This window comes from Chiloscyllium plagiosum, chromosome 10 (genome assembly GCF_004010195.1).
Source record: "Chiloscyllium plagiosum isolate BGI_BamShark_2017 chromosome 10, ASM401019v2, whole genome shotgun sequence".
In the NCBI taxonomy this organism is placed as follows: domain Eukaryota; kingdom Metazoa; phylum Chordata; class Chondrichthyes; order Orectolobiformes; family Hemiscylliidae; genus Chiloscyllium; species Chiloscyllium plagiosum.
The window spans coordinates 29515825-29528788 of NC_057719.1; the positions used below are offsets into that span (position 1 = coordinate 29515825).

Here is a 12964-nt window from a genome sequence, read left to right on the forward strand (position 1 = left end):
ACCAATAAAGGAAAGCATACCAAACGGCTTCTTCACTATCCTATCAAGCTGCGACTCCACTTTCAAGAAGCTATGAACCTGCACTCCAAGGTCTCTTTGTTCAACAACACTCCCTAGGACCTTACCATTAAATGTATAAGTCCTGCTAAGATTTGCTTTCCCAAAATGCAGCACCTCGCATTTACCTGAATTAAACTCCATCTGCCACTTCTCAGCCCATTGGCCCATCTGGTCCAGGTCCTGTTGTAATCTGAGGTAACCCTCTTCACTGTCCACTACACCTCCAATTTTGGTGTCATCTGCAAACTTACTAACTGTACCTCTTATGCTCACATCCAAATCATTTATGTAAATACCAAAAAGTAGAGGACCCAGCACTGATCCTTGTGGCACTCCACTGGTCACAGGCCTCCAGTCTGAAAAACACCCTCCACCACCACCCTCTGTCTTCTACCTTTGAGCCAGTTCTGTATCTCTAAACCTGACACAAACACTATTCTTTCAAAATATACTTTATTTCCAATCCATCTGTGCCTCACAGTTATTAGTTGCAATTTGATAGCACAGCATTTAGAGCTATATAATATGATCGGGCAGAATCAGCATGGCTTCACAAAGGAGAAATTATGCATGCCAAATTTACTAAAATTCTTTGAGAAGGTATCAAGCTGGATTGGTTATGGGGAAGTAGTGGACCTAATACATTTGGATTTTCAGAAGGCATTTGATGATACAATATCACAGACTAGGCTACTTCATAATGGTGTTGCAGGTAGTAATTAACATAGACAGAAGACTGGCTAATGTATAAGACAAGACTCAGAATAAGAGGAGTATTTTCAGCAATGGCAACCTGGAATGAGTGATCTGCAATAGGGATCACTGCTGTGCTCAAAATTACTTGCAATACAGGTATATGTTGATGACCCAGATGAGGAAATTGAACACACGATGGCCAGATTTGCAAATGATGCAAAAACAGGTGGGAAGGTAAATGATGAGGATGACACAAGGAGTCTGCAGAGGGATATAGATAGGTGATGGGTGGACAAAAATTTGGCAGATGGAATATAATGTGGTGAACTTTGAAGTTATCTATTTTTGGCAGGAAGAATATAGGAGTGAATATTTAAATGGAGAAAAACTGCAGAAACCTACAGAGCAGAGGGACTTGGGAGTCCTTGTCCATGAGGCACAAAAAGGTAGCATTCACATTCAGCAGATAATAGCAGAAGACAAATGGAATCAAGCCTTAATTTCAAAGGAAATGGAGTATAAAAGTAGAGAGGTTTTATTAAAACTATGCAAGGCACTTGTCAGTCCACAGCTGGATTACTGTGAATATCTGTGTACCACTTATCTAGGGAAAGCTATACTGTCATTGGAGGCAATCCAGACAAGATTCACCAGTTTAGTACCAAATACGGAGGGAGGAGAGATTGATTATGTTGGGCTTGAACTCACCAGAATTGAGAAGAATAACTGTGACTTTATTAAAACATACAGGTTTTGGGGGACTTGACAGGGTAGTTGTGGCAACTTTTCCCTTACGGGAGAATCTAGGACCAGAGGGCATAATCTCAGAACATGGAGTCGCACATTTAAGTTAGAGATGAGAAGGAATTTCTTCTCTCAGAAGATAGTGAATCTTTGGAATTTTTTACTACAGAGGGCTCTCAAGGCTGGATCATCAAGTATATTCAGGGTTGAGATAGATTTTTAATCAATGAGGGAATCAAGGGTTATAGCAAAAAGATAGGAAAGTGGGGTTCAGAATGATCAGATCAGACATGATCTCGTTGAATAGTGGCACAGGCTTGCTGGGTTGAATGCCATTCTGCTCCTAAACCTTACAGCCTTATACTATGCTTTTTATCCATTGTTTATGTGACAGTCTGGGTATTGCAGCTCCCCCATAGAAAGGTGAAAACCACAATTTCCATGATGACTCTCACCATATGACATTTCCATTTGCCTCACCAGAGTTGAAGATCCTCAGCATCCAAGCCTGGAAAGAATGTTTAAGCAAAACCCAAGGCCAGCCTATAATGGTTGAAAGCTCTTACATCTATTTTATAGAAAGAGAGGAGTAGGTAATTTGGCCCTGCTTCACCATTCATTATGGTAAAAGTTGATTAGCCAACTCCAAAAATTAAACATTCTAGAGGTTAAATTACAGTACTGAGAAACTTAACCAGAAACCTCCTTTTCTATTTTGTCTTTTCCAATCCCCTTTAATTTTGGAGGGTATTCTTCACAAGTGTCAATATCTGTAGATATTCAGCCATATATGCATAATTTGGAGATATAATGGTCAAGGAAGCCCAATTTCCATTCAAATGCAGTTTAGTTGACTTCACTAAAAAGCAGTCAAGATGCAGAATCTAGACTTAATTTTCCTTCCTTACCCAATAGTCTGGGATCAATTTCAGCATCTCTACTTTTATGTTGGTTGAGATCAAAACACTAAGCAAAATCTAAGGATGAACATGGAATGCTAATGTTCTGCAAATCTCAGCTATAACAAGCAATTGAGGAACCAGTTAATGTGTTTACATACCAACTAGAAAGCATCTTGAATTGCCTAGTGATATAATAATTAATGTAAGTTTGCCAATTGCTTGACATTTATAGAAATGAATCACACCTAATATGTTTTCAAAATAACTATGATCTAATTTAAGTTTCATTTGCCTGATTCACTCTCTGTAAGGTACAAAACTTACATGAGCCAAGAGGACTTGGGAAGTAGCCAATGCTTTGGTTTACTACTAAAGCTTAACAGGGGTTAGTTAGCTCACCTAATAGCTAGCTGGCTTGAGATGCAGAGAACCCATTGGCATGGATTCAATTTGCATATTGGCCGAGGTTACCAGCCCCAATGTTTTGGCTTGTCTGAGGCTTGGTGATCCTCAGATTAAGAAACCACCAGTCATCTCTCTCGCTAATGAGATAGTAACCCTATGACCCAGTAGCACAATGGCGACTTTATCTAAAGCTGAACTGACAAAAGTTGGAAATAAGTATTGCACTACTCTTGTACTGTTGAGGGTAATGGCAACAGCTACTTAAGATTGAACCCAAACTTTCTGAGCACTCAGATCCCATCACTGAAACAGGGTAGCTTGTCAACAACCGATATAACCGTTACAAGTTCAGGATCTGCTGTAGATTACCTTGTTGAGTACAATACTTAACTTAAAAAACCTTAAGTTTTCCAATAAACTAGATATCTTTACCAGACAAAGGAGACATGCATTAACATACATTTAAGTCATGTCATTCGGAGCTACGCTCCAAGTGAAAATCGGTATTGTAAATCAAAATTATACACGGAGGTCGACAATTTCATTGCAGTCCGGATAAGAGTAGGCAACAGGTTAATCACACGATTCTCGCAGATTGTATTTCACCAACATGAAGCAGCCCTAGTAAAGGGCAGACTGGCCTTACGGCTCAGTGGCCACTCTCGATGCCGTCGCTGCCGTGAACCCTCCCCTTCTCACCGCTACACGTTTCTATGGCACAGACCGTAAACAGTCAACACCGAACATACACAGATCGTTAAAATACCTCCGACAACTGCGCCGGACTCCCGCTCCGTTTCCTCCCGGACTGGCTCCCGACATTAAACACCAACGACTGCACCGTCCCCCGGACATTTTACACATTGGCCACTTAGCCAAGAATGCTGCCGCCAACGCGCATGTGCCTGACCTCTCACCACCTGCTCGATGACGTCATCAAGCGTGCGGGCGCCTGCGCCAGCGTCAGACTCTGGCCATTACAATCTTGGGGAAACGTGTGAGTATCTGAGTTGGACTATAACCTGGTGTTGTGTGATTTCTAACTTTGTACACCCCAGTCCAATACCGGCATCTCCGAATCATGATTTTTAGAGTAGTAATGTTTTAAACTACATAGTGTTAAGTAACTTCACTGGTGTATTCCCTTTTCAGATTTTATTTCTCTCTACCCCCCCCCATTATAACTTATAACATTTGTAAAGTTTATTCAGCGGTCATGGGATTCATTGACATTGATTACTTGTCCCCTCCCATCTCCAATTGACCTTGCAAAGGTGGTGGTAGACATTACAAAAAACACCTTTGACCACAAGTCCATCAGGAAGTGGTCAGCCCGTAGTGTCCTTGAGAACCTTCGGGAAAAGGAGAGGACGGATCCTTTTGAGCGGTTCCCTGGGCAGCCTATCAAAGTCATTTGGCAGAACGCTTCATCACCAGAACTTTCAAACAAGCACCAAGACATGGCTTGGCTGGTGGTGAGAAGGGCTCTGCTGGTGAGATCCTTTATGCAGGCCCGGATTCTCTGCCCCACCACATGCTGCCCTCGAAACGGCTATGGAGGGGACAAGACTGTCACACACCTCCTTCTGGAATCTGCCTATGCAAAGGAAGTCTGGAGGGGAATGCAATGGTGTTTGTTGAGGTTCGTCCCGAGCAGCTTTGTGACGCACACAGCTCCATGCTGTACGGTCTGTTGCCTGGGGCGCACACCGAGACGAACATCAACTGTGCCTGGAGGATCGTCAACTCGGTGAAAGTTGCTCTTTGGTCTGTCCGAAACCTGTTGATCTTCCAGCTGAAGGAGTTGACCCCGACTGAGTGTTGCAGACTGGCACATTCCAAAGTCCAGGACTATGTGTTGAGGGATGCGCTGAAGCTTGGGGCAGCTGCCGCCAAGGCACGGTGGGGAAAGACCACCATGTAAGGTCTGCCTGCCTAAGAAGAACAGGGCGCCCACTCAGTAATTGTGCTCCGCTGACGCCTCAGCAGAATATCTGGGTAGTCAATGTACAGATTTGAACATAAGAATGATTAATTCTGATCTCTGTATGTAAAGAAATGGAATGTATACGTATGTATGGCATCATCAATTGTATAGAAATCTAAATAATTTTATGAATAAAGTATATTTTTGAAATTAAAAAATTACAAAAACATTGTGATTCTTCTCTGACCACTGTCTCCTGCTGGCTGACTGTCACCTACAGGACAAGCAGTTGGCTGGTAAGGGAATGTGGAAGCTGAACACAAAGTTGTTGATCCCAGGAAACATTGAGCAGCTGAAGAGGCATTATGCAGGTTTGAGAACTATGAAGCCCCTCTTTGAGTCTCCAGTGGACTGGTGGGAAACTGTAAAAGGGAACATCAAGAGGTTCTTCTTCCTCAAAGGTGTTCAGGAGGCGAGACAGAGGCGGGGAAACTGTCCAAACTCCAGGAAAGTATGCAGAATTGCTCCTGCTGCAGACGATGGGGGTTAATGTCACAGAGGACCTCCAGGAGATGAAGGGCCAGCAAGCCTCGCTCTTTGCCTCAGAGGCCTCCAAGGTATTCTTCCAGTCTAAGGTCCGCTCTGTGGAGCAGGATGAGAGGTGCCCACATTTCTTTTTCCAGAAGGTGCACGAGGAGAACTCTGTGCTCAGCAGCCTGAAGGAAGATGGCTCAGTATCGTCATCTTAGGCTGACATCATGAGGATCAGCAAATTTTTCTATGCCAGTCTGTGTGACTCAAAGCCAATTGACAGCGTGGACTCCCCGTCATTCCTGTCCTTTATCACTGAGGAGTAGACGACAGAACATGGGAGACATTGAACCAGCAGCTATCTCTGGATGAGCTGACCAAGGACCTTGAGTCCTTTGAAAAGAATAAAACTCCTGGAAGTGACAGCTTACCGGTCGAGTTCTAATCTGCTCTATGGGATTTGATTGCCAGGACCTGCTGGAAGTGTATGTCATAATGCTTCTGGCAGGTACCATGAGCAAATCGATGAGGAAAGGCATCATCACCCTCATCTTTTATTTCTTTCTTATCTTTCTTTTTCATACATGTTTAAGTGCATTGTTTGGTTTTAGTTAGTTCATATAAAGCCAAGTTTACAATGGCAGGGGACCTCAGACCAGTGGCATATGCCTCTTGCTTGATGTGGGAGCTTAGGAACGTGTCTGACGTTCCTGACTCTTACACTTGCAAGAAGTGTGTCCAGCTGCAGCTCTTGTTTGACTGCATGACGGCTATGGAGCTGCGGATGAACTCACTATGGAGCATCCGCGATGCTGAAGAGGTCGTGGATAGCATGTTTAGTGATCTGGTCACACCGCAGGTTAGAATTGCTGAGGGAGACAGTGAATGGGTGACCAAAAGACAGAAAAAGAGTAGGAAGGTGGTGCATGTGTCCCCTGCGGTCATTTCACTCCAAAACAGGTATACCGTTTTGGATACTGTTGGGGGAGATGGCTCACCAGGAGAGGGCAGCAATTGCCAGGATCATGGCACCGTGGCGGGCACTGCTGTTCAGAATGGCGGGAAAAAGACTCGTAGGGCCATAGTCATAGGAGATTCTATTGTGACGGAAGTAGATAGGCGGTTCTGTGGCCAAAAACAGGACTCCCGGATGGTATGTTGCCTCCCAGGTGCTCGGATCAGGGATGTCACCGATCGGCTGCAGAGCATTCTGAAAGGGGAAGGTGAACAGTCAGTTGTCTTGGTGTATATTGGCACCAACAATATAAGTAACAAATGAGTTGAGGTCCTGAAAGAAGAATTCAGGGAGCTAGGAGAGAAGTTAAAGAGGAGGACCTCAAAGGTAGTGATCTCGGGATTACTACCAGTGCCATTTGCTAGCCAGCGTAGAAATGAAAAATAGGCAGGATGAACACGTGGCTTGAGAGATGGTGTAGGATTGAGGGGTTCAGATTTGTTGGATATTGGGACTGGTTCTGGATGGTCCACATCTGAACCAGACCGGAACCAATGTCGTTGGGGGGTTTTTGTTACAGCTGTTGGGGAGGTTTTAAATTAATGTGGCAGGGGACTGGGAACCAGAAGAGAAAACAAGTAGGCAGCGAGATGGAGACTGTAAGAATCATGAAGATAGCATTAATAAAGGGAAGAGTAGGCAGAGAGCAGATGGGCACAAAAGAACAGATGGCCTGAAATGCATCTACTTTAATGCGAGGAGTATAGTGTGTAAGGCTGATGAACTTAGGGCTTGGATTGGTGCCTGAGAGTATGACGTTATTGCAATCACACAGACTTGGTTGAAGGAAGGGCATGATGATTGGCAACTAAATGTTCCAGGATATAGACATTTTAGACAGGAGAGGGAGGGAAGTAAAAGGGAGGTGGGGGGGGGGGGTGGTGGAGTTGCATTGCTGGTCAGGGATGATATCACGGCTGTGGTAAAGGAGGACATTATGGACGTCTTGGGTAATGCGGCATTATGGGTGGAGCTGAGAAATAAGAAAGGTGCAGTTACATTGTTGGGGCTGTATTACAGGCCTCCTAACAGTGAGCATGAGGTAGAAGAACAAATAGGTAAACGGATTATGGAAAGATGTAGAGGCAATAGGGTTGTGGTGATGGGAGATTTTAATTTTCCCAACATTGACTGGGATACACTTAGCATTAGAGGTCTGGATGGGGTAAAATTTGTAAGAAGCATCCAGGAGAGTTTTCTAGAGCAGTATGTCAATAGTCCAATGAGGGAAGGAGCCATGGGTGAGAGAATGGGTGAGATTCTGAATGATTACTTTGCATCAGTGTTCACTGAGGAGAGGAACATGATGAATCTTGAGATTAGAGATAGAAGTTTGATTAGTCTGGATCACGTTGACATATGTAGGGAGGATATGTTGGGTAGGTTAGAGGTTATTAAGGTGGACAAACCCCCAGGACTGGATGGGATCTATCCCAGGTTGCTGAGGGAGGTGAGAGAGGAAATAGCTGGGGACCTTACAGTCATCTTTGTGGCATCCTTAAATACAGGTGAGGTGCTGGAGGACTGAAAGGTTGCTCATGTTGTCCCCCTGTACAAGAAGGGTAGTAGGGATATTCTGGGTAAGTACAGACCAGTGAGCCTGATGTCAGTGGTGGGAAAGTTGCTGGAGAGGGTACTGAGGGATAAGCCCATTCTTTTCTAAATATAAATAGAGCCTATCAGTGATAGGCAACATGGTTTTGTGCGGGGGAGATCGTGCCTTATCAACTTAATAGAGGTTTTTGAGGAAGTGACCAAGTTGATAGCTGAAGGAAGGGCTGTTGATGTCATATGCATGGGCATTAGTAAGGCATTTGATAACGTTCCCAATGGTAGACAAATGGAGAAAGTGAAGTTCTATCTAGGTGGTTAAAGAGCGTTGAGCAACAGGAGACAGAGAGTAGTAGTTGAAGGGAGTTTTCAAAGTTTGTGCGAAGATTTGTAGCTTGGGTGCTCGTTGCTGTGGTTCTGTTCGCCGAGCTGGAAGTTTTTGTTGCAAACGTTTCGTCCCCTGGCTAGGCAACATCATCAGTGCTTGGGAGCCTCCTGCGAAGGGAGTTTCTCGAAATGGAGAAAGGTGACCAGTGGTGTTCCACAGGGGTCAGTGTTGGTGCTACTGTTGTTTCTAATATACATAAATGATCTGGGAGAGGGCACTGCTTGTAAGATCAGCAAGTTTGCAGATGACACGAAGATTGGTGGAGTAGCAGAAAGCATAAGAGACTGTCAAAGAATACAGGAGGATATAGATAGACTGGAGAGTTGGGCGGAAAAATGGCAGATGGATCAGAGTTTGGGAGAAGATTTGTAGCTCGGGTGCTCGTTGTTGTGGTTCTGTTCGCCGAGCTGGGAATTTGTATTGCAGACGTTTTGTCCCCTGTCTCGGTGACATCCTCAGTGCTTGGGAGCCTCCTGTGAAGCGCTTCTGTGATGTTTCCTCCAGCATTTATAATGATTTGTACCTGCCGCTTCCGGTTGTCAGTTCCAGCTGTCCGCTGCAGTGGCCGGTATATTGGGTCCAGGTCGATGTGCTTATTGATTGAATTTGTGGATGCCTCTAGGAATTCCCTGGCTGTTCTCTGTTTGGCTTGTCCTATAATAGTAGTGTTGTCCCAGTCAAACTCATGTTGCTTGTCATCTGCATGTGTGGCTACTAAGGATAGCTGGTCGTGTCATTCCGTGGCTAGTTGGTGTTCATGGATGCGGACCGTTAGCTGTATTCCTGTTTGTCCTATGTAGTATTTTGTGCAGTCCTTGCATGGGATTTTGTACACTACATTGGTTTTGCTCATGCTGGGTATCGGGTCCTTCGTCCTGGTGAGTTGTTGTCTGAGAGTGGCTGTTGGTTTGTGTGCTGTTATGAGTCCTAGTGGTCGCAGTAGTCTGGCTGTCAGTTCAGAAAAATGTTTTTGATGTATGGTAGTGTGGCTAGTCCTTTGGGTTGTGGCATGTCCTCATTCCGTAGTCTTTCCCTTAGGCATCTGTTGATGAAATTGCAGGGGTATCCGTTTCTTCCAAACTTTGAACACCTACAGGCGAGAGACGCTAAGACAAGCCAGGAAATGGTAATCCTGTGCCAAACGCCTAAGCGCCACATACGAACAACTCCGGTTCCTGCACGAATGCCGAAAGAATCGAATCCTTCCACCATGTGTCAGATACAGACCACCAGTCAACAACCCACAAGCCAGGGACACAGCCAGACAGAATGGATTCAGGATGATCCAGGTAATGATTACAGACGCACACAACAGACTTCACAAATACAGACAAGAAATTGCGCGCCAAAAATCGTTAATTTCAAAAACCACCAATCAGGAATGGACCCGGACCATAGAACAGGCTGTCACCATAGGACAGAACAGGACCACACACCGCAAAAAAATGGCACTAAAAGAAAAAATGGCCAAACTAACACACAACAGAGAGGACACCACAACACACACCTGGATTAGAAACCTCTCCCACAGACAGCTCACAGAGCGGAAAGAACAATACTGGCTAAGGAACTCAACTACAACCACAGGGACACCAAGACAGCAGACTTCCTAGCAGCACTAGAATGCACACTCAGAAACAATGGACTGACAGAAGAGACACAACAAACAGTGAGACAAAGTATCATACCCATGATAACAAGGAAAAGACAAACACATAACCTCAACACCAAGGAGAGGGAAGCACTAAAAGCACTAAGAAACGAGAAGAACATAATCATACTACCAGCAGACAAAGGCAGAATGACGGTCATCCTGGACAAAGCAGAGTACATCCAAAAAGCGCAACAACTACTTGCAGATACCAACACCTACCAAAAGAGGGAGTTTGACCCCAGGCCACAGCTCGCCAATAGGATAAACAACACACTGAGGAACCTACAAAAAAACGGACAGATAACCAGGTTTGACCTAGAGAGAATGAAACCTGAAAGCAACAACACCCACCGATTCTATGGACTACCTAAAGTGCACAAATCAAACATCCCATTCAGACCCATAGTATCACTACCAGGGACACCATCACACAAACTGGCTAAAGAACTACAGCAGAAACTGAAACACCTGATCAGCGGATCCAGACACTCTATACAGTTAACACAGGAATTCTTGAACATCATCAGAAATATACACATAGACAAGGAAGAAACTATAGTCTCATTCGATGTAATGGCACTGTTCACCTCTATCGACAAAACCCTAGCCAGAGAAACAATAGCCAACCTGCTGGATATACAGAACAGACAACAAGACGGGGAACCTATCAACAAAGACTGCATACTCAAACTACTGGACCTGTGCCTCACAACACACTTCACATTCAACAACCAAATATATGAACAAATCAACGGCACACCCATGGGCTCACCCATCTCTGGACTCATAGCAGAAGCGGTAATGCAAAGGTTAGAACAAACAGTCTTACTGCAAATTCAACCCAAACTCTGGGTCAGACATGTAGATGATACCTTTGTAATCATTAAAAACACAGAAATAGAGAACACACACCGGATCATCAACGCCACACTCACAGGAATCCGATTCACTAGAGAGGAAGAAAAGGACAACCAACTCCCATTCCTAGACGTGATGGTACAGAGAACACCTAACGGAGAATTCACCACAAAGGTATACAGGAAAGCCACGTACACAGACCAAGTCCTGGCCTATTCGCAGAACCTGTGCCTCCGCACTCACCTGGGCCATCTTCCACTTCATGTGGAAATCAAAGGTGGACTGGGTCCGAAGGGACACGATGTACAAAGATCTGGGCAATGGGGGAAAGAAACACAACCAATCCCACCCTCACCCTGATGGCCACCTTTGTGTGTAGCTGTATCAAGCTGTGCATGGATCCCCGGTACGCAAACACCAAGTGTTACTGCGTACTGAGGTTCTACCTACCCCCGGTGTTGGGAAAGATGGGCCTAGCCTCGCTGCTGTGGAACACTCCAAGTAGATGGACTGTTCCATATCACCTATCCTTCGTGGAGAAATTTGTTAAAAAAACACCTTTGATCACAGATCCAACACTTAGTGGTCAGCACTTAATGTCCCCAAGACTCTTCAGGAAAAGGAGAGGGTGGATCCTGTTGAGCAGTTCCATGGGCAAACTGTCGAAGTCATTTAGCAGAATGCCTCATCACCAGAACTTTCCAACAAGCATGAAGATAGGGCCTGGCTGGTGGTGAGAAGGGCTCTGCCTGTGAGGTCCTTTATGCACGCCCGGACTCTCTGCGCCATGCACACTGCCCTCGAAGCGGCTGTGGAAGGGATGAGACTGTCACACACCTCTTTCTGGAATGTGCATATGCAAAAGAAGTCTGGAGAGGAATGCAATGGTGTTTGTCAAGGTTCGTCCCAAGCAGCTTCGTGACGCGGGACTCCATGCTGTTCACCGGGACGCACACTGAGACGAACATCAACTGCGCCTGGAGGATCATCAACTCAGTGAAAGATGCTCTTTGGTCTGCCCGAAACCTGTTGATCTTCCAGCTGAAGGGGTTGACCCTGACTGAGTGTTGCAGACTGGCACATTCCAAGGTCCAGGACTATGTGTTGAGGAACACGCTGAAGCTTGGGGCAGCTGCCGCCAAGGCACAGTGGGGAAAGACCACCGTGTAAGGTCCTTCTGCTGAAGAATAACAGGGGTCCCATTCAGTAATTGGGCTCCGCTGATGCCTTAGCTAAATACGAAGAGGCTGATTGGTTAACATACAGAATTGTAAATACCAATGACTCAGTCTGTTCGCTGTATATAAAGACATGTAAAGTATACATCTGAATGGCATCACCAATTGTACAGGTACCAAAGATTTCTATGAATAAAGTATATTTTTGAAATAAATTAATTAAAAAATTGACTTGAATTTTCCAAACTTTATAATCACAGAATCATTCTATTATGTTTGATTCAGAGGTGACTCAAAACAATTTCAAATATCCTTCCTAGCATTGTACACTTGTTGTAAGCCCAAGGAATTCTACAGTTTCTATCCCCTTGGTGCGATATCACTGAAAAGCCTTAGTGTCCCATTCCCATTGCATCTCTGCAAGTGCTACTCTAAGTTTTATTTTGTCACTCAGCATTTAGTGTGGACTTTGGAATAGGTACAGACGCAATACAGTTGAGACTGGACAGACCAAAGAGCTCCTCTCACTGAAATGATGGTCTTCTGGATATAATTGATCTTTTTCTCTGTGTCCCCCTAGGATCACACTGCAGCACAGAGGAACTACGAAGAGCAGAGGAAAATCACCTATATAGCATGTTCAAAGAGAACAGGTACCCAATGAATGCAGTCTGCCGATTTCTCACCCACAATCCCACCAACACATTAAAACAGCAACTAAACGACCCTTTACAAACAGTAAGCAAGATGAACATCATAGACAAAATACCTTGCCAGAACTGCAACAAACACTGCATTAGACAAACAGGCAGAATACTAGCCAGCAGGATACATGAACATTAACTAGCCACAAAAAGACATGATCCACTATCACTGTGGAAAAGACGATGGATGAAGACTCGCCATCTGAGGTAGTTTGGGCTGAGGTTAGGAATAGGAAAGGTGAGGTCACCCTGTTAGGAGTTTTTTACAGGCCTCCTAATAGTCCTAGAGACGTAGAAGAAAGGATTGCGAGGATGACTCAAGAGAAGAGTGAAAGTAATAGGATGGTTGTT

At 44.8% G+C, this 12964-nt stretch overlaps 1 protein-coding gene across 1 annotated transcript in view; it reads right to left on the reverse strand.

The window, feature by feature from the left end:
- Positions 1-3718, reverse strand: part of pcnx4 (pecanex 4) — a 41810-nt gene extending 38092 nt beyond the window's left edge. Inside the window, exon 1 of the mRNA XM_043697265.1 lies at positions 3574-3718. The gene's annotated coding sequence lies outside the window, so the exon portion shown is untranslated. The remainder of the gene's footprint in view (positions 1-3573) is intronic.
- Between the last annotated feature and the right edge of the window lie 9246 nt (positions 3719-12964).